The sequence below is a fragment of the Lontra canadensis genome, unplaced genomic scaffold, assembly GCF_010015895.1.
Source record: "Lontra canadensis isolate GAN:19392208 unplaced genomic scaffold, GSC_riverotter_1.0 scaffold23, whole genome shotgun sequence".
NCBI lineage: Eukaryota > Metazoa > Chordata > Mammalia > Carnivora > Mustelidae > Lontra > Lontra canadensis.
Window position 1 is genome coordinate 5,067,614 of NW_022631017.1, and position 20,694 is coordinate 5,088,307.

A 20,694-nucleotide genomic window follows, 5' to 3' on the forward strand; every position below is an offset into this window, starting at 1 on the left:
ACCTGCCACCCCAGCCACACAGCCCCTGTCTCAGCCCAGCCTCAGGATCCCTTTACTAACGGCTAAGAACCAGTGGTTTACCTCCTTTCTCAGGGTGGGGGGCAGGGGGAGACCAAGACCCAACCATGAAGCAGATCGATGGAGAACAGGGCAAAACAGGCCAGGGAACCACCGGGAGAAACTAAGGGTGGAGTAAGGAAAGACTGCCTGGTTGACAAAAGACTCTAAAATCCAATTAACAAACAGTGACTGAGTACCAGTGGGTCTGCACTGGGCACTGGGCTAGGTGCTAGAGCCGCCAAGACGTAGGGAACGTGTTCTCTGACCTCAAAGAGCTGAGACTATAATAAAGTAATAATAATAACAGCCAGGACCTGTATCATGTTGGTGATATGTTAAGTCTTGTTTTATGAGTCATCTGATTCTCATAACCAGCCTTCTAAGCTAGAAACTGTTATGCCTCCTGTTTCAAAGATGGCAAAGAAACTGAGGCATAGAAGGGTTAAGCAACCTGCCCAAGACTGGACAGCCAAGAAGAGGATTTGAACGAGGCATTCTGGCTCCAGAGTCTGTGCTCCCCTCCGTCTTGTCTTCCCCCTCCTGGACAGCCATCTCACACCCATTCTCCACAGCACCGGAAGCCCCCCATCTCTCCCACCACGCTACCCCCAGCCCAAATCATGTGTCATTACAGATCGTCTTCCTTTCACCAAACACACACACAGAGCACCTGCTATTTGCGGGTCCTGTGCTGGTGTTGGTCATATGTCCCTCAACCAGGCGAGGGCCCAACTCCTGTGGTTGGTGGGTGAGGCCAGCCAGGTGGTCCCACTGTCAATGCAGGGAGACAGCCCTAGAGGTGACTCTGGAAGCCCAGGTGAAGTAGCCAGCCCCAAGCATGGCAACATCAGGAAGAAGGGTCATTCGTGAAACTTAGAATCTTCTCTGCATCTGGACACCTGGCAGTCTCAGTCAGTAGAGCATGTGGCTCTTGATCTCGGCATGGCAAGTTCAAATCCCGCACTGCATATGGAGATTACTTAAAAAAACAAATTTTAAAGAATCCTTGGCGCATCAAAAGATTCTATCAACAGAGTAAAAAGGCCACTCCCAAAATGGGAGAAAATATTTACAAATCATATATCTGATACCCGATAAGAGATTAATACCCAGAATGTGTGAGCACTCCCAAAACTCAACAACGAAAATACCCAATTCAAAAACAGGCAAAGAACTTAAAGAGACGACATACAGATGGCCAATAAGCACATGAAAAGATGCTCAACTCCACTCATCATCAGAGAAATGCAAATCAAAAGTAGAATGAGGGACACCTGAGTGGCTCAGTTGGTTAAGCCTCTGCCTTCAGCTCAGGTCATGAGCTCAGGGTCCTGGAATCGAGCCCCGCATCAGGCTCTCTGCTCAGCAGGGAGCCTGCTTCCCCCTCTCTCTCTGCCTGCCTCTCTGCCTACTTGTGATCTATTCTGTCAAATAAATAAATAAAATCTTAAAAAAAAAAAAGTAGAATGAGGTATGCCCTTACACCCATCCAGATGGCCACCATCAAACAACCCGAGAATCACAAGTGCTGACTAGGATGTGGAGAAATTGACACTGTTGTCGGGAACAGAAAATGGTGCAGTCTTTGTGGAAAACAGTTTGGTGCCTCCTCAAGATATGAAAAATGGACTTACCATATGATCCAGCAACTTTTCTTCTGGGCATATGACCCCCAAAGAATTGAAGGTAGGGTTTGAAAAAGGTATGCGCACACCTGCGATCATAGCGAGGACATGGCGAACATTATTCACACTGGCTAAAACATGGAAGCAATCCAAGGGCCTCTCAGCGGATGAATGGATCAGCCTAAGGTGGTCTATACATACTGTGGAGTGACATTCAGCCTTCAAAAGGGAGGAAATTCTACCATTACACCACAACATGAACGGACCTGAAGGACGTTTTGCTAAGTGCAATAAGCCAGCCACAAAATGACGGATACTCCTCTGTGAGCTACCTAGAGTAGCCCAATTCACTGAGACAGGAAGTACACGGCGGCCGCTGGAGGCTGGGGTCAGCCGGGGAAGGGGAGTCCGTGAGTCCGTGCCTCATGGGTGCAGAGCTGCAGCTGGAAAAGACGAAAAAGCTCTAGAGAAGGATGGTGGGATGGTTGCACAACAATAGGAATGTACTTAATGCCGCGGAACTGTGCACTTTAAAGTGGTTGAGGCAGTAAATTTTATGTTAAGTGCGCTTTACCACAATAAACAAAAATTAAGTAAAAGAATTAGAGGCAAGGTGTAACTCCAAAGCGAACGAGCCTGAACAGAGAAAGTTCTTTGAGGGAGAGCTGGAGAAGCAGTGCAGCGGGAAGCCGCGTGAGGCCCAGGCTGAGGAGGGCTGGTCGCCGCCACCAGGCCTCTCTAGGCTCCAGTCACAGAACTTCCTCGCTCCAGGGCTCAGTGTCTTCGTCTGTCTAGTGGGATTAATAAAACTTTCTCTGCCCAAACCCTAAGAAATTGTGTGTGCAAAGGGCTTGAGGAAGGATAAGCTGCCAGCCTGTGGTCTTTGAGCCAAATGATAACAGTTAAAAGCCACAGGCAAGAATCTGGGGGAAATCATTAGATTTCAATGCCTGTGAATAGACAAAAGTCATGAATTGCTCTATGAACCATGTGCAGGAAAGGAGAGCGAACTTGAGTAAAGCCTTCACAGAAAGAGGGACACTCCTGTCCATGGAAGTCTCTCCTGTGAGGTCATCTTGTCCATCCCTCTGCCTCTTCTGGGCCTGTGCTACTGGACAAGCCCCCTCAGGGCCCCCAGCCCCTCCCGTAGGGAACCCCCAGACGGCACAGCCACTTGCAGCCACAGAGCCCAAGGCAGTGACAGACAATGCAACATGGCCAAGCTCGAGGCCACGAGATTGCTGCTGTTTCCCACCCTGGCTCGCACACACTGACATCTGGGACTAGTGTGACCCCATCCTGCTCTTCCTGCGGATTTGTCCTTTTGTGACCGGAGTAGAGCACTTAGCAAAATGTCCTCCAGTTTGATCCACGCTGTGGTGTCTGGTAGAATTTCCTTCCTTTGGAGGGCTGGATAGTCCTCCATTGTATGCACAGACCACATTTTGCTTATTCCTTCATCCATTCCCAGGCTGGCTGGGGCAAATCATGAAAGCCTTCTGGAGCCTTGACTGAGCCAGTGTGCTGGAGAAACAGCCAGGCCGCAGCCCATCACCCCCTGTGGTAAAAAGCATGAACCTTTGATACAACCCAGACCAGGGGTCGAGTCCTGCTCTGCCCCTGCCATGTGTGTGATCTCAGGCAGTTACATAAGCTCTCCAGGCTCCCTTCTCCACTCTGGGAAACGTGGGGGTGAGATCCGTACCCTCTCGCAGGGCTATTGAAAGGATCACAAATGAATCTATATATATATATCCTCAGGGCCCAACAAAGGGTGGCCCTTGTTATTAATATTATTACTTACTATTCTGCTTCCCGAGGCTGGAGGGGTGGGACCGAGAGGGAGAATGGAAGGACTGGGCAGGTCAGGGGTGATGCTGGCAAATCATCCAAGTCTGGGGGACATGCATATGTCTAGTGGTTGAGGGTGAGGGACCCCAGGGACCTGCCTAGCCAAGGCCTGACCTCCTGAGGGCCCAAGACGTGCTCTCCCCTCTCATTTGGCTGGAAGACCCCCCCCACCCCTACTGTGGGAATTCTACGCCTCGCAAGTTTCTTCCTCTCCCAAACCGCTCTCCTGTCAGAGCTGGGGGTTAGGGAGAATAGTGCCCTGGACTTTACCCTCCCTTTCAGGCTCACAAGTTTCCTGGGCTGTCTGCCCTTAAAGACACACATGGCTCAAGCCCAGCCAGGAGGGGAGGCAACCCCAAGAGGTGTGCTCAAAGGGCCACGATCCTCCTCTTTATGTGTCAGCCCAGCGCTGTCCCAGGCCACCCGTCTGTCACCACTTCCCACCCATCCTCGTACACACTGTCCTCCAGGGCTGTTGGTGACCCAACAGGTAACCATTAACCCCGAGTGAAGGTGCTGGCCCTTTAAGGCTACCCTGGGAAGAAATGACAAAATCACCCCACTGGACTTTGTGCCCTGAGGCTGTGGAGGGGGAGGTGGACAGGAATAAGGCCTGGGAGCTACAAGCAGCCAGCTCAGGCCAGCTGGCAGCCAACAAGTCCCTTTCCTTCTCCCTTCCTCTGATAGGTTAGCCCTGCTTGTGAGAAATGGGACCTCTGCTGTGCACACAAGTGTCCAGGAGGCAAGCTCTCACTGAAGAGCATCCTCTCTGCCCCAGCTGCTTCCTTCATTCCCTTCTCTTTCCAACAGGTATCTCAGCCTGGGCCATCTTTTCAATGCCTATCTGCCACTGGGCGAGGAGGAGACCCTGGTAAGGACCACTCTCTCTGTGCCCCCCACTTCACCTGGTGAAGGCACTGGCCTCGTGAAGGAAAAGGGACAAAGGGTGACTCTGGGAGGGAGCTCAGGGGGGAATCAGAATACTTGCGTTCTGGCCCCTTTGGGTTCTGGCCACATCGCCCCATCCAGACCAGACCTTGGGTTCTAGGTCACTGCGGGGCCTCGGGAGTATCTCTGCCCATCTCCGAGCCAGCATGTCTGGCAGCAGGCGACGGGCCCTCTCATTGCAGGCTGCTGGCTGTGGCTCCTGATGGGGCAGGGCTTGCTGGAGAACAGCCCACATTCTCCCCTTCTCCAAGAACCAGGCCCCAGGCTGGTCACCGGCATATCTTGGACTAACAGAGATGGGCAAGGGCTCTCTTAAACAGCTTGACCACATGAATGGTTGTGTAAGAATGTTTTAAGGGCCTCAGGGGCCGCCTCCTCAGGGAAGCTTTCTCTGACTGCCCCAACATTTGGCTCCAATGCTGAAGACTGTTCTGGTAAATATCTCACCTCCCTGAGGTCAGGAACTATATCACCTCCAACTCTGAGAACCAGAATGAGCACAGCACCTGGCACATTGAAGGCTCTGGCCGAAGGTCTTTTTAGTGAAAAATGCATGAACATCGATGGTTTTAAAATATCAGCACTGCACGCCAAAGGGGCCCTGGCTCTGAGGAAGGATGTGCTGGTTGGGCCAGGACAGGCCCAAGCTCTTCAGCTACAAACTTGGGTGACCTTGAGAGATAATCTGACCTTCCTGGCCCTGCTTTGGCCCAGATCCCACAGGCCAGTTGGTTAGTAAGCATCACTTAGGGGTCCACTGTGTGCAGGACACAGGGGTGGGGTGGGGATCAGGGGACGACGCGAGAGAATAAGAAGACCCAGTCTCTGCATTCACAGAGCCTACCTATGGTTGAAGGCACCCATCTAAAAGAGCAACAGTGAGCAGAAGTTGGGACAGGATAGAGAGGCAGACCGAAGGCAGGAATGAGAAGATGATAAGAGCAGGGTGGAAGCAATCATGGCAGGTTTCCTGGAGGAGGTGAATTCTGAACTGTAGACCCAGGACGTTAGTCTCAATCCTCCATTCACCAGTCTTTTGGACCAGATGTCATCACCGGCCTTTGAGGACACAATGGTAAACAGACACTGTCCTCACGGATAAGTGAGGACAGCCTTACGAAGAAGCCAGCATCTTGACTCAGGTGACCACATAATCTGAGATGAGGCCTGATAGATACAGAAACCACATGCAGAAACAGGAAGTGCATCTCGGAAGGGTCAAATGCAGAAATCTTCCGGAAGAATCTGAGCTTCTAAGGAGGCAGGAGACAAAGTTAATGAGAAGGGCAGGAGGAACCTTATAAGGCAACAGGTACCTGACAGATAAACAAGGTTAATGAGGACCTGTTGTTTCTCCAGGTTCTTGGTGACCTCACCTTTGACCAACAATTTCCTGGCACTGGCTCAGGCTGCCAAGCAGGGTAGAGGGGGAGGAAGAGGAGTATAAACAGCAGGTGAGGCCAAAGGTGGTTCTGGAAGGCAAGGGGCACATTCCGAAAAGTCTCCCCAGCCTGAGGCCTGTGACAGAGCCCAAAGTCCGATATCGAACCCACACCTGCTTTCAAGCCATCCGAAGGGACCATGAGTACCTGAGAATCCACCAGAAAGGATGGTCTCCGGTGCCTGGGAATTCCTCCCCTCCCCAGCTCCCCCAAGTGCCCCCTTCTCCAGAAGGCCTTCAGGGTTCAGTGGAAGGAACTGAGGATTTCCATCTGGGCATGACCTCCTCCCCCTCGGCCTCCTCCTCTTCTCCCTTCTCCTCACTCTCCCTGCCCAGAGTGCCAGTAGGAGAACCCAAGAGCTAGTTGCTGGGTCCAGGCCCACGCTGCCAGCCACAGTCTGTGTGATCTCAGGCAAGTCACCCAGCCTCTCCAAACCTTGGGTTTGTCATCTGGAAGACAGAGCTGCTGACAGGGAAGGCTTTCACAGGGTTTTTGGAAAGAATAAATGAGATAATGTACATGAAATAAAGGTAGACATTACTATTCTAAATGCTGGGTGTTATTCTGATATCTCACAAACTTCTCATTTACTCAAGAGGAAACAGGTCCAGAAAAGACATGAAAAAAATTGGGGAATGGGGTACTCTCTCTCTCTTCCTTCCCCTTCCTCCTTCTATTACTCATCTTAGTCAGCCTGGCCTTCTAAATACGGGCTCCTAAGCTTTAGGGGGCACAGAACCCTTGGAGAACGCAAGAGCAAAGAACTTTCTGTCTCCCAGACACATTCATTGGCCTACCCCCCAAGTCTGTGTGAGTGATTTCAGGCAGTTTATTTGCCTTAGGCTGGAGGTGCTGTCCCTGTGACAGATGAGAAGGAGAGGCTGGCACAGTCTTCAGGTCATGCTTCCATAGTCACAGCTCCGGGAAAGTGAGAAATGACAAGGGGCAAAGCCCCAACTTCAGGGAGCAAACCTCAGCTAGAGGGTCCCCCAAAGCCCTGGGAAGGAAGTCCTATCTGAGACCCCACCCCTCCAAATAGCTCACCACCCTCCTCCTATACCCCCCCCCATTCCCAATCCACAAAAATCCCCTGAGCTAGTTCATTCCATTCTGGTCCTTGAAAGTCAAAAAGTCAAACAGAATCTGAGAGGCTATCTGTGCAAACCTCTTTATCTTTCCAGATGAGGAATATAAACAACAAAAGATAGACGGACTTGCTTGAAGTCACCTGGATAATCAGTACAGGAGCCAGGCTGAACTAGCCAACCCCGTCCCCCAGTGTGCGCCAAGAACCTACTGTGTGCTCTGGGCCCTGCTGGCAGGGGTGGGGCCGCCAAGAATTGATGAGCTGCAACTTGATTGGCCAAGCAAGCCTAAAATCCTTGGAATGAGAGCACAAACAGGTTACCAAGCTCCTGATTGTGTAAGAGAGGTTGCAAAATCTCTTCAAGTTAGCAAAGGCAGTGCTGGGACGTCGGTCCATCCATCCATCCATCCATTCGTTCATTTGTTCATTCATTTAACAAATATGTATCAAACCCCAAACACTAGGCATGAGCACGCAGTGGTAAATCACCCAGACCAGGTGCCTGCTCTCCTGGAACCCTAGAGAGGGAGAAAGACAATAAACATGTAAACAAATAAAATTAATTCAGCTAGTGAGGAACATTATGGAGAAAATAAAACATGATGTAATGGTTGGCGTGACTGATATCGTCGAGGGGAGGTGCTCAAGGGAGGCCTCTTGGAGGAGGTGATATTTGAGCGGAGTCCTAAAAGGTGAGGAGGAGGCATACAGGCAAAGGTGTGGAGCTGGAATGTTCTAGAAGGAGGGAACAGCAAGTGCAAAGTCCCTAAGGCAAACATGAAACTGATATGTTCAAGGAACTGAGAGATCAGTGTGTACAGGGGGTGAGAGGGGCCTCCAGGAGGTGGAAGAGGTGGTCAGGAGGCAGGTAAGGAGGGCAGGATTTATGCGGCGAGTGCGAAGGGTTTAAGCAGAGAGGCAGCATGATCCCACATATGGTGTCAAAGCTCAGCCTGGCTGCTGGGAGGGGCACGAATTGGAGGGACTGAAGGGAAAAAGGAAGCCACAGAACCCAGGAGAGACGGCGGGAAGAGTGGAGCAAGGGATGGAAATATTTTTGAAGTAGAACAGGCCCCAGGATTGCTGACGGATTTGGATGTGGGGCTCAAGCAAAAGCAGAGATCAAATACGAAAGCCAGGCTGTGGGCCTGAGCGACCGTGGGGGTGGCGGTCCCATTTCCAGGTACAGGAAAGTAACAGGTTCCAAGGGAAGCCAAGGGTTACCAGTTGTGTTTCAGGACAAAAGAGCCCAATGTCCTTTGCTCACAACCTTTTCCATTAATGTCTAGCACAGAAGAGTGTCCACATGACAACAAAAGATAGAGCCTTTTCAAGAATTCAAAGGAGGTTGTAACAGAGGATGGGGAAGCAGAGGCCTGGCTCTGAAAATGGTCAAAATCTCCAGAATTGTATCCATCACAGTAGAATTTCAAAATTATTTTCCTTCTGGGTTTTCTACACGGTGTGGCAGGTGGCCGGGCCGTGCGGCCGGGGACAGCGGGGCTGGCAGGGCAGCCTCGTGTACTGGTGTTCGTGGTTCTCTTGCTCACTCTCTCAGCCCATTTTCATGTTATACAAATGCAATTGCTGGATTTGGGCATGGTTCCTTTTCGTAAGTCGAGAGTTTCTTTTTATCGGAAAAAACTACCAGCTGAGATCAAATACAAAACCACACTCTCGGTGCCACCTTCTGAGGGAAACCCAGGTAGTAGACCCTGCACCCAGAGCTCCCGCTGGGGGCCTCCTGGGTTGCAGGGTGACACTGACCATCTCCCCTGTGCCTGTTAGGTCAGACCCCAGAGAAGGGTGACGGATTTCTCCTCTAGGGATTCTGGGTGGGAAACCCAGACTCTTCCTTCCTGTATCCTGTAAGGCCCCACTGGAGTACCCACCCATTAAGCCCTTGGGGTCTTACTGGCCCCTTCTCAGCCCTGCCTCAGCCCTGCTTCTCACCTGGGCCTCTGCTGACCCCTGCCACATCCTTCCTCTTTCTCTTCCATCTTAGTAACCACTATACGGTCCTTGTCTACTTTTTTTTTTTTTTTAAGATTTTATTTATTTATTTGAGAGACAAGGAGAGTGAATAAGAGAAAATAAGCTATGGGCGGGGGCGTGGAGAGGCAGAGGGAGAAGTAGTGTTCCCACTGAGCAGGGAGCCCAATGAGGGGCTCGATCCCAGCACCCTGGGGTCATGACCTGAGCCAAAGAAAGATGCTCAACCAACTGAGCCTCCCAGGCGCCCTGGTCCTTACCTACTTCTGAATGGAGGTGTCCGACAGTCTTCCTCATGTGCCACTCTCGCACTAGGCCACCTCCTCCAGAAAGCCCCCAGTGGTTAAGCCTGATGCCATCATCAACCTGGTAGTACAGTTTCTGACCTTTTTTTTTCCCCCTCTCTGTTCTGGATACAGATGTGTGATCATCCTAGGGAGAGAGAGAGAGCGAGAGAGCTTCCCCTTCAGACAGGGGAGATCTTACAGGGCCTCAGAGAGACCAGTAGACATGCCCCAATTCTCTTCTGCAGGAACTGCCCTTCCCCCACATATGGGCTGATTCCTGGTCATTGTCCTGCCTTCCTACTCTCCCTGGTCCCTTCCATCCAGCCAACAAATATTTACTGGATGCCTCCTCTGAGCCAGAGAAGTGCCAGGAGCACACCAGTGAAGGAGGAAGACAAAGCACCAGGTGTCTGGGGGACTGTTGCTCCAGGCGGAGTGACTGATTATAAATGGAGACATTGATGGGGCAGGGGTGAGAAGGTAAGTAGAGGCAGAAGGAACAGGTTTCTCCCACAGGGATAGGTGCTAGTCCCTCTCTCAACAAAATGAGCACCTACTATGTGCTGGATCCTGTTCCAAGGACTTAAGATACATCAGTGAACAAAACAGAGACACTTGCCCCTGTGGAAGTTTAATTCTAGTTGGAGGTGAGGGGAGACCGGCACTGTATCATGCAAATAACAAAAGCTTTTTATAATGTGAGGGCATTAGGAAAGTGATCAGCATTTAGGAGACAGAGTAAGATGAGAGACAAGAGCGTGGGGGAAATGTTGCCATTTTAAACAGGCAACTCCAGGGAGGCCTCATTTTGCAGGTGGTATTTGAGCAAAAATTTGAAGAAGGTGAGGGAGCGAGTCCTGTAGACAGCTGGAGAACATTCCAGGCAGAGGGGAAAGGTTGTGCAAAGGCCCTGGTATAGGAGCATGCCACATATGTTTGAAGGACAGCAAGGAGGCCTGTGGAAAAGGAGGAGCTGAAGACCAAAGTTAGGGAGGAAGCCAGGCTGGGAAGGGATTATGGAGGTGTTTGAGGGCCATGTGAGGGCTTTGGCTTTTACCCTGAGGGAAATCAGGAGCCGCTGCAGCTATCTGAGCCCAAAAAGAACGTGATCTGAGCCACCCTTTCCTCACTAAGGGGCATGATTGTAGAAAGTGATGGAGGAGGAGGCTGCTGCTTGAGGTAATGAGGTCAGTGGGTCTCTGAGGAAGCGCATCTAAGCTGGGGTCTGAGGGGCAAAGACTGGATGTCCCCCCTTCTTCCCCCTCCTCATCCTCAGTCTGTCAACCAGGCAGAGCCTTCTGCTGTCAAACTGCACCTCTCTCTTCTCCCTTCACATCTCCTTTCTGCCCCCTCATCCTCTCTCTCCCTCGCTCTCTCCTCCCACCCCCTTGCTGACCCTCCCTCTCTCCTCATCTCCGTCCTTCTTCTCACCTCTTTTTGTCTTCAGCCTTGCCCCATGGGGATGAGGGCTTCCCCCTTCCCAGGGTTCCTAGGAAACAATTGTAAAACCACTAGGAAAGGCCACAGCAGGCCCTTGGCAGGAGGGAGGAAGGCAGATTACAGTGTCTGGTCCTGGATGCTCACCCTGTAATCAGCAGGGTGTCTTAGGTGGACAGGGACACTGGGGCAGGCCCTGCCAGGCCAGGACTTCTCATCCCTAGTCCACTCCTCCCCAGCCCCCCACCTCAAGCAAGAGCGTGGAGAGAGAGAGAAGGCATCTTGCAGGCTTTCCCTCAGCCCAGCCCTCACACCTTGATAGGGGGAGAAGCGAAAAGAAACTTCCAAGCTTTCCAACACAAACCCTCATGGTGCAGAGGGTGGGACCCAAGGGCAAGAGTGCAGCTCCGGGTCTCATAGTCAGATTCAAACCCAGGATGCTGTCCACAGCCCAGACTGTCTCATCCTGTGGCCCCGTCCTCAGGATCAAGCAGCAGGTCAAGGCTTCTCCAGGAGCCCCTGCCTCAGGCAAAGAAGATGGGGCTGGCAGACATTCTCTAAGGGCAGAGCAGGGCAGCGTGTTGTGAGCTGCTGGCTGCTGTCTCCAAAGGGAAAACTCTCCCATTGACTGTGACCCTACTCCCACACCTCTTAGGGATAGTGGAGATGGCTCAACACAGCAGCCCTCCTGTCCTCTAGGAAAGGAGCCTCACAAGGTCAGTCTCCCGGGTCACCTGTCTGTCCAGGAACAGACCCAGCTCTTCTCGGCTGTCAGGTGCCACGCGTGGATGTGGCCTCCAGCACCTGAGTCATCTGTGACTCATCGCCCTCTGCCCTAGGTCCCAAGAGGGTTGGGCTGGGTGGACTTGGCTTGGGAATGGGATAAGACCTGTCCAGTGTCCCTGCTTCAGGCAGGCCTGCCCCTTTCCTCCCTGAATTGAGACAGAAAGAGTCAGACCCCTCATGGAGGACACCCAGGTCAACACACCTTTACTCACAGAGGAGCCGAAGCCCTCCCACCCTCACACACACATGCGCGTGCGCACACACATGTACATACACACACTCCCTCGTAGTGTCTTCTCACTCACACATGTGTTGTGTAGACCCACATCCCCCTGAGTCTCCATCTAGCCAAGAGCACAAGTCTGGGAGTCAGGGTTTACACTTACTTCCCTGTATGACCTCAGAAAGGATTCTTCCCCTTTTCAGGCCTCAGTTTCCTCCTCTGATCTGGGACTCACAGACCTCCAACATCCCTTCTATTCCTAAATCACAAGAGGGATTTTGGGAAGTGACTTCAGACCTGTGGTCAGCAAGTGAAGGAGAGAGTTAGCAGGGTGAAGGTGGGCATGGCTGGGAGAAAGGACACTTCCCTGGTACTCTCCAGATCATATAGCAAAAAATGCTATAGGCAAACACTGCAGGGAAAGGGATGATAAAGCCTCTTCCCCAAACCAGTCAGCTCAGGGCCTCCAGGGCCCCACTGCAGTCAGCACCCCAAGGAGAAGAGTCACAGAGATAGACTTCCATAGGTCTCCCCCTCAGACTGGGGCTCCCTGTGGACCCGGCTGTGTCTACACCTAAAACTGCGCCTCCCTGAGGGCGAGGTTGTATCTGTCCCTCAGACAGGAGCCCTCAGGGCTCCCTGAGGGCAGGGTTGTGTCTCCCCTCCTCAGACTGGGGCTCCCTGAGATAGGGCTGCGTCCTTCCTCAGACTGGGGTTCCCTGAGGCAGGGTTGTGTCTCCCCCTCAGACTGGGGGTCCCTGAGACAGAGCTGTTATTTTCCTCAGACTGAAAGCCCATAGGTCAAGAGCTTTTGGTTTTATCTTTTTTTCCCAAACCAAATCGTCCCCTCCCTGAGTGAGCCTGACCCAGCACCAGGGCCTGTTCCCCATCTGCCTGTTTTACCATATGTGAGTTGGACCCCCAAGAGGACAGCACCTACAGAGATAGAGGCAAGCAGTGCTATAACAATCTAGCAGCCTACCAACTTCCCAACTTTCTCCCATCTTCTCCTCAGATCCTCTCCAGAATGTGGGTCACACCTGGATCTTATTCCTCAGAGGAAAGGGCAGTGAGTTTCAGAGAGCCAGAGATCTGTCAGGTCACACAGCAGAGGATCCCCAGGCCCTCACCCTTTCTGTCATGTCCACCCACCCAGACCCCACAACTCCTGGAAAGGACCCCTCCCCCAACCCCCAAAAGGGGTTAATGAGCTTTAGCGCTGGCAGGGTGGAGGGCAGTTGGGAAAGTTGGGAAAGTTAGGGAGGGAACAGTGTTTCTCCACTTGGCCAGAGCTTCGGTTTCCCAACACAGTATTACTGTGGGGCAGAGACAGGCAGCCGGAGGGGCTGGGCACCACCAAGCTGAGGATCTTAGCACTTTCCTCTGTTGCACTGGCTAGGGAACCAGCCCCATCCCCTGAGGGCCCTCAGTGGGGAGGGACCTGGTCTCTGGGGAGGGTGGGTCGGCGCCCACAGAGGCAGGGCGGGAAGATACGACTACCACCTAGGAGAGTGATCCCCCAAGGGGGAGCTGCCAGCTGCCTGGCATCCATGAGGTGAAGAAGTAGCAGACACCTACCTCCAGGTCTCCAGCTGCCCCTGCCACCTTCTGTCACAGCTTCGAAAATAATGTCCTCCTGACATTTTTGTTTTACCATAATCCCTGTGAAAAATACAACCTTCACTGTGACCCCTGAACACGTATGAACATACATACCCCAAGAGTTTCAAGAAATAATATTTACCCTTACTATGTGCAAGCCTGTCAAATATTTTATATTCTCTTTCATATTTAAGAAAAAGCATAATGCTGCTACAAACCCTTAAACTGACCTCCTGACCCCCTGACAGATCACAGTTCACGGTTTGGAAAACACTGCCCCAAGGTCAGCAGGCTGGACACATTGCCACTGTACACAGAGGGACACTGAGGCCCAGGGAGGAACCAGAGCCTGCCCGGGGTCTCAGAACCCCAGCCAGAGCTCAGGTGGCTCCCTGAGAAGGAGAAGAAGGTCTGCTGAGAAGCAGGCTCTCCTAGGGCTCCCCTAGGTCCCAGCACTTGAGACACTTTTGAGTCTCTGGAAAACATCAGGCTTGGACGTCAGGTTCATTTCCTCCAGAGATGGTCTTAATTATGATGCGGAGGAGAGTCAGAGGTTCCCAGTTGGAGGGGCAATGACACAAAGCCCCTCCCCTCTGGGAGTGCCCAGTCTGAGGAGGAAGACCCTGCCTGCTCTCAGAGAGCTCTTCATTTGTTTCACATCTCTGCTGCAGGCAAAAATTATGGACATATCCAGAACAGGGGCCCAAATATAATGTCTACACAGGGAACCTTGCTGGCAAAGTTGCAAGAAGGATGAGGAGGAAGGAGAGAAGGATCAAAGCACCTGGAGGGGGGCGCCTGGGTGGCTTAGTCTGTTAAGCATTCAACTCTTGATTCTGCTCAGGGTCATGAGATCGAGTCCTGAGTTAGACTCTGCACTCAGTGAGGCACCCGCTTCAGACTCTCTCTCTCCTTCATCCCCCACACCCACTCTCACTCGCTCTCTCTCTCAAATAAATAAATAAGTCTTCAAGGCACCTGAAGGAATCACCTAGGAGGAAGGTCTAGCCACTCCTTTCAGGTAGGGTTGCCAAGCTAAGTACAGGATGCTTAGCTAGATTTGAACTTCAGACAAATAATGAAAATTTAACTGGGTGTCCTGTATTATTATTTGCAGTGTCTGGCAACCCTGCCTCCAAGATATTTCCTCTTCGTACCTATCAGGGTCGGGGTGAACAGGAGGCGCATGTAGGACTAATAGCAGAAGCTCAGATACCCTGTACCCAGGGCTCTGGGTGGGGGGCAGAAATTAGAGTCCCTAGAACCCCCTCAGCCTCCAGCAGGCATACCTCAGACCCACAGACACCCCCAGCTTGAGCAGCCACCTTCCCTCTCTCCCCGGGAAGTGTGGCTGGGATGGAGAAGGCCAGGAAGAGCCTCTGGAATGGGCATGTGGTGGTGGGCAAGGGAGCAAGTGGCTTCCTTCACTCCTTCTCAGCAGCCACACCAGGCCGGATGAGATAAGAGAGTCTTCGGGGAAACTTCCTTTTAGGCCAAAACCAACGTCTGGGCCTGGCACCTGTGGGCAGTTTCTCTGAAGTCATGGGGTCTGGGGAGGGTTTACCAGCATCAGGAGGAGCTCTTCCCCAATTCATGTCTCTTCTGCCCTCCTTCCTCCCTGCACCCCCCCAACACACAAACCCACAGTTTGGGCTTTTAGCATGGTCACTGGCGTTGGGCAGGGCTGAGGGTATGGCTGGGGTGGCCACAGCCAGAAGGAAAGGAAACGAATCCATCGGCCTCACTGGGAGGGCATTCTCTGAGCTCTCATAACCTCTGTGGGCACAAACATCCCCTCTCCCAGGCCCAGGAGCAGGGCTAAGTGCTGGGTCCCAGATCCTGCCTGTCCCCCACTCATGACTAAGAGGAAAGGAAAAGCTGTTTCTGTCTTCCCTTGTGGGTTTCTACACTGGCTGTTTCCACATTTCTTACCGACCAAGGGAATAAATCATCCGAGATGCTGAGCCTTTGTTGGGTCCTGTAGATCAGCCTCGAGGAAGCAAGCCCAGAGTTGCACCCCCATCCTCAGGGAGCACCCCGCCTGGTGACAGAGACTCTATCCCAGTCCTTAGGGACCCTGACAGAGGGATGTGACTACTGCTCAGTCTTTCATTCAACGAGTACTGTAGTTACTGAGCCCCTCTTAGGTGGCAATCACTTTATATTGTTAACTAACTTAACCTGCATCAACAGCTGGGAGATAGGTCTTATTATGCCCATTTCACAGATAAAGACAATGAGGCCCAGAAAAGTCAAGTAACTTGCCCCAGGGTCAGACGGCCAGAAATTTCTGCTGATGTGAAAAGTAGAGCCCAGCTCTGTGGGATCCCAGATACTCTCTTCCCACCACCCTGTGCCCAGTGACAACAGCAACAACTGCTGACGTTTCCTGCACACCTACTCCGTGTCAGCCACCGCCCTAGGCCTCTCCACATTGGCCAGATCCTCAGGGGTCATGGCACCCATTTAACAGACAGCCATTAAGACTCAGAAAGGTAATTCTGCCCTGAGACACAGTTTAGAAGCGGTCAGGGTTGGAGCTGTCTTTTAGGTTTGGTTTTGAGGCCTTGGCCACACAGAATTAGCAGCCAGGATTTGAACCCAAGCGGTCAGGCCAGGCTGGACCAGAAGTGACCCGGCGTTATCAGTCCTGTGGCCGCCAGACAGAGGGTTATTAATATCCAGGAGGTGCTATTGCAGAAAAATCAGCAGCTCCCAGAGGGCAGCTCTGGGCCATGGGGCGACAGCCAGGTCAGCACCCGAGCCCCCGCCCCCAGCCCCATGGGGACTCAGCCTGAGAAGCCGGATCCCTCCGCGGAGCCTCACAGCCCCTGCCCCGGGAGCCCTTACCCAACCAGGCAGCCGCCCCGTGACTGGTAGCCGTGACCCCTGTCACACTTGCATGTGTGCGAGCCTGTGGACGTGCTCGTGTGCTAGAAGACCTGTCTAACCCCGGGAGAGAGGATACCTTGAGGGTGTCTGCTGGGGATAGGCCTTCCCCCACAGGATTCCAGCCTCAGGAGGCCAGCAGTCCCTAAAGGCAGGTCCAGGTACCTTCTCTCTTTCTCAAGCTGGATGGAGGGGACTGAGAGTGGATCCACCAGGAGGAAAGCCTTGGGGAGTGAAGCAGAGGGGATTGAGGTTGGAGATGGAGATTCCTGTGTCAGAAGCAAAACCAACCGCAAACACCCTCCCTGAATATTTCTCCAGAAGACATCCTCCCGCGACCTCCCCAGGAAATGGAAGCTTCCAGCTCTCAAAGTCCCAGGGAAAGGCTCCTTCCCCCTGCTCCAGTCCCAGAGGGCTATACATAAACACAAACCTTCTCCCCACAAAGATCCTAGAAGAACAGGACTTCAGTCTTGACGGGTTTCTGAGGTGGGCCCCCTGAGAGCCTCCTCCACGGGGGGCCCCTCAGATGTAATCTGGGAACAGTCCGAGAGCAGTTAGCCCAGGCAGCCGCACCTCAGGCCTCCAGGTTTTCTGCCCAAAGCCCAGCTGTGTATAGAAGCGTGGACACAAGACCTCCTCTTTCAGACTGGAGACCTTTGGTGTGTTTGGGGGGACACGGAGAAAAGAATGGCCTTGTGTTCTAGTCCTGTTCATTTGTTCCTTAATTTCTCAAATACTCATGGCAGGCCTGCTTCACACCTGGCCCTGGGTTCAGAGCCCTATAGGGCATCATCCCTTCCCCAGGGGGCTCTCTCCACACCCCCTCCCCTTAGTGTGACCCCTCTTCCCACTCCTGGGCTCCAGGGCTGGAGTCGCCCTGGCTTGCCTCACTTCTCACTGAGAGAGAAAGGATCTCTACTCGCAAAGATTGGTAAAAAAAACCCTGTTGTGGTATTTCAGTTTAAAAATTTTTAAGTGAGGGGGCGCCTGGATGGCTCAGTCTGTTAAGCAGCAAACTCTTGGTTTCAGCTCAGGTCATGGTCTCAGGTCTGTGGGACTGAGGACCCTGTGGGGCTCTGCCCTCGGTACAGAGTCTGCTTGTCCTTCGCCTTCCCCTCTGCCCCTCCCCCTCCATGTGCAAGCACACGTGCTCTCTCTCTCTCAAATAAATAGATGAAATCTTAAAAAAAAAATTTTTTTAAGTGAGAAGGGAAAAAACTAACCAAATTACACCAAAGTAGGAACTCAGAGAAGAAAAAAACATTGACGTGGGGACTAGACCTACGAACATAATCATAAAGACTGGCTTTGAGGTGCTGTACTAGGTGCTTTGAGATGTCATCCTCACCTCTTCTCCTCAAGCTCACACACCGGTGTGATTGTGCCCATTTCAGAGAAGAGAAAGTTAAGGCCCAGAGAGGTGATTTAGGCCGTAGCCAACCCAGGCTTCTGACCTAGATCTGTCAGAAGGCTTGGCGGTGCTCAGGGCAGCACAGACTGGCTCTACAGAGGCACCAGGCAGGGCCCTCAGGCCCACACCTCCTCGCCTGGGAGACTTCCAGTCCCGGGGTGATGGCGTCTGCTGTACACAGGAAGGGGAGCGGGGCTATGGTCTCCCTGCGGGGAGCCTGAGGAGGGGGTGAATGGGGTTCTCAGACCTCCCTAGCAGAGGGGACAAGCAGGGCCCCAGGATGGGGATCCAGGTTGGCTTCTGTCCCACTTGGAAACAGACCCAGAGACCATGAGGGGATGTATGTCAGGGCCCAGACTGGTAAGCGGCGCTCAACTCTTAGCAAATGGGCAGAGAAGCCTTGCGGGACCTGTCAATGTGTGTTGGGAAAAGAGGGAAGGATGAGGGTGAAGGTCCCGGAAGGGCTCGACACGCACCCGTACCCTGTGATTCCAAACATCTACCACAGCCAAATGAAGGCACGGGAGTACCTTCTTGAGAGTGGTTTCCATCTTAATCAGCAAAGAAGTGTCTGCCGGTGGGGCTTCTGTCTCCTCCCTCAGACTAGAACCTCTGTGAGGACAGGGCACTACCTGAGGGCAAGGGCCATATCACTCCCTCAGACTGGGAGCTACCTGAGGGCAGTCCTTTGCTTCTTTCACTAACAGACTCTCATCCCTCCATCCAACCACCACCAATGCCAAATGCAACCTTTTAAAAGTTATTTCAGATCTCAGGCCTCTTGTCCTGAGGAGACTCAGGCCCAGCCCTTCTCCCCTAGGTGTCTCAGCCTGATGGGTCCTTTCCCTTTGAACTACTGCTCCCCTCCATTCTGGCTCTTCCCACTTGTGAGTGGCTTCCGTCCCCTCCTCTGCAGATGCTCAGCCAGGCCCCATCTTTGCTTTGCATTTTTCCTTTCCAAGTAGATAATAAATATTTACCAATTCCTTCTCTCCCCTGCCCTATTCCTTGAGTCCTGATGCATGATGGCCTGTGGATATGGCTGAACTGTCTCTCTCCCAACAATTCTGAGGCCAACCCAGCAGGGCCTCTCAAGAGGATCACCTCCTCCATTCCGCCATCTCTAGGCTGGGGTGTGCTACAACCACCCCTAGTAAAGGAGAGGTCACTCCATACCAAGGAACAGCACATCTGACTGGTATTCCATAAATCCTGGAGGAGGGGAGGGAGAAGAAAGGGAAGGGGGGGAAAAGATTCTATTGGCATTTCCTCCAAATTCCTTGTGCTTCTCTCTCTGCCAGTTCTCCTTAACGTCTAGCCTCTCCCCCTCATGCTGTAGATGGGGCCCCTTCCTCCTGGTAAGGCCTCGGTAGAACTGTCTTGCTCTCCTCACTCCAAAACTTTGGACAATACTTTGTCCTGCTTGGGACAGCCCCTGTCCTGAGTCTTCCCACCAGAATTCCCACCAAGATAGACCCCTGGTCTCTGAGTCTGTTATACATATGTCCTTCCTTCCTTGAACCTCGATCTACCCCCCCAAGACCATCTCACATACCAACAAAACACTATGGGTGGGAAGGGACAAAGGACCAAGCCCTGAGGAAGTGACCACTTAGTTGGATGATATAGTTATGATTGCTTGGTAATACCCACCCCAAAACCTCATAGCTTGAAACAGCAACAGTCCATGTATTTGCTCATAACTGTGTACATTTAGGCAACGATGGCTTCTCACTCTATGTGTTCTTGGCAAGAGCTGCTCCCCTGGGCCTAGAGAATCCAAAATGGCTTTGCTCCCGTGTCTGGTGTCTCATCTTGGGGTGGCTGGAACAGCTGGCAGCTGTTCCTGCCTGAGCCTCTCTCTTTCCCTCTGTGGCTCCCTCCCCAGCAGGGTAGTTGGACTTCCTCACAACATGGTGTCTGCCTTCCAGGAGGGCAAGATGGAAAACTGCGTTGTCCCTTAAGGCCTTGGCCAAGAAGCCCTAGAACAGCTCTTCTGCCACATTCTCTTTGTCAAAGCAAGTCCTATGGCCAGCCCAGATGCAAAGGAGGAAAAACGGACTCTGCTTCTTGATGGGAGGAGCGGGCTGTGTGCACAGGGATGGCAAGAACAGTTGGCAGCCGTGGTCTCATGCAGGCCACCATGATGGTCCTCACATTATGAAATTGATCCAGAATCAGCCAGGTCTGTATGGATCTACCCAGCTTCCTTGCAGGGGTCAGGGGGTGGGGGAAGAGAGGAGGCTGGCAGTGTCCTTGGAGAAGCAAGAACTCGCAAGGCCTTTGGGGCTATGGCCAGGGTCTGTCACTGCTTAGGGAAAAGGGAAGGGGAGTCAGACTGGGCAGATCAGAGTTGAGAAGGAGCACTGTGTATTTCTGGGGAAAAAAGTGGCCAGGCCAGAGGGAAGGCTGTGAGTCCAACAGAGGGGAGATGATTTGGGACAGCTTGGCACTGGGCCTCGCTCCAGGTTGGGGGTTGAACAGGTCTTATACAACTGGAGGATGCAACATTTTCATTTTATCCTTCTTTTCCCCATGGTCTATTTAAAGACTGTTTCTCTCCTCCAAGGCTGCATGTTGCAATTTCTTTTATGCTTAGGTTTCGGATCTCCCCCTGACAAGCCCTAGGCCCTGGAGACATCTCTTGCCTCGCCTTGCCTTACCACACTTGGGGACTCTGGATTTCAGCCCTGGGTTTTGGCCACCACCACATCCTCCCCCTGTCCCACTTTTCTTCTGGCTGTTTGTATTCAGTCTAGACGATTCATTTTTACTTGTTGATGTTCTGCCCTAGCCTGGGGCAACCACGGTGTGGTGGGACCGAGCACTAGAGTTGGAGTCAGGAAAGCTGGTTTAAATTCTGGCTGGGCCATTTACTGTCTGTGCATAAATTCGGGCACGTTATTCACCCTCTCTGAGCCTCCTGCTTCTCATCAGCAAGCAGAAATCGTGAGCCCCATCTCCAGGGTGGCTAAAAGCGAGAAATCGTGCCTAGCACTGGCTTCTGTCCCTAATCCCTGCCATGGACTCAGTTCCGTCCTTGTCCAGCCC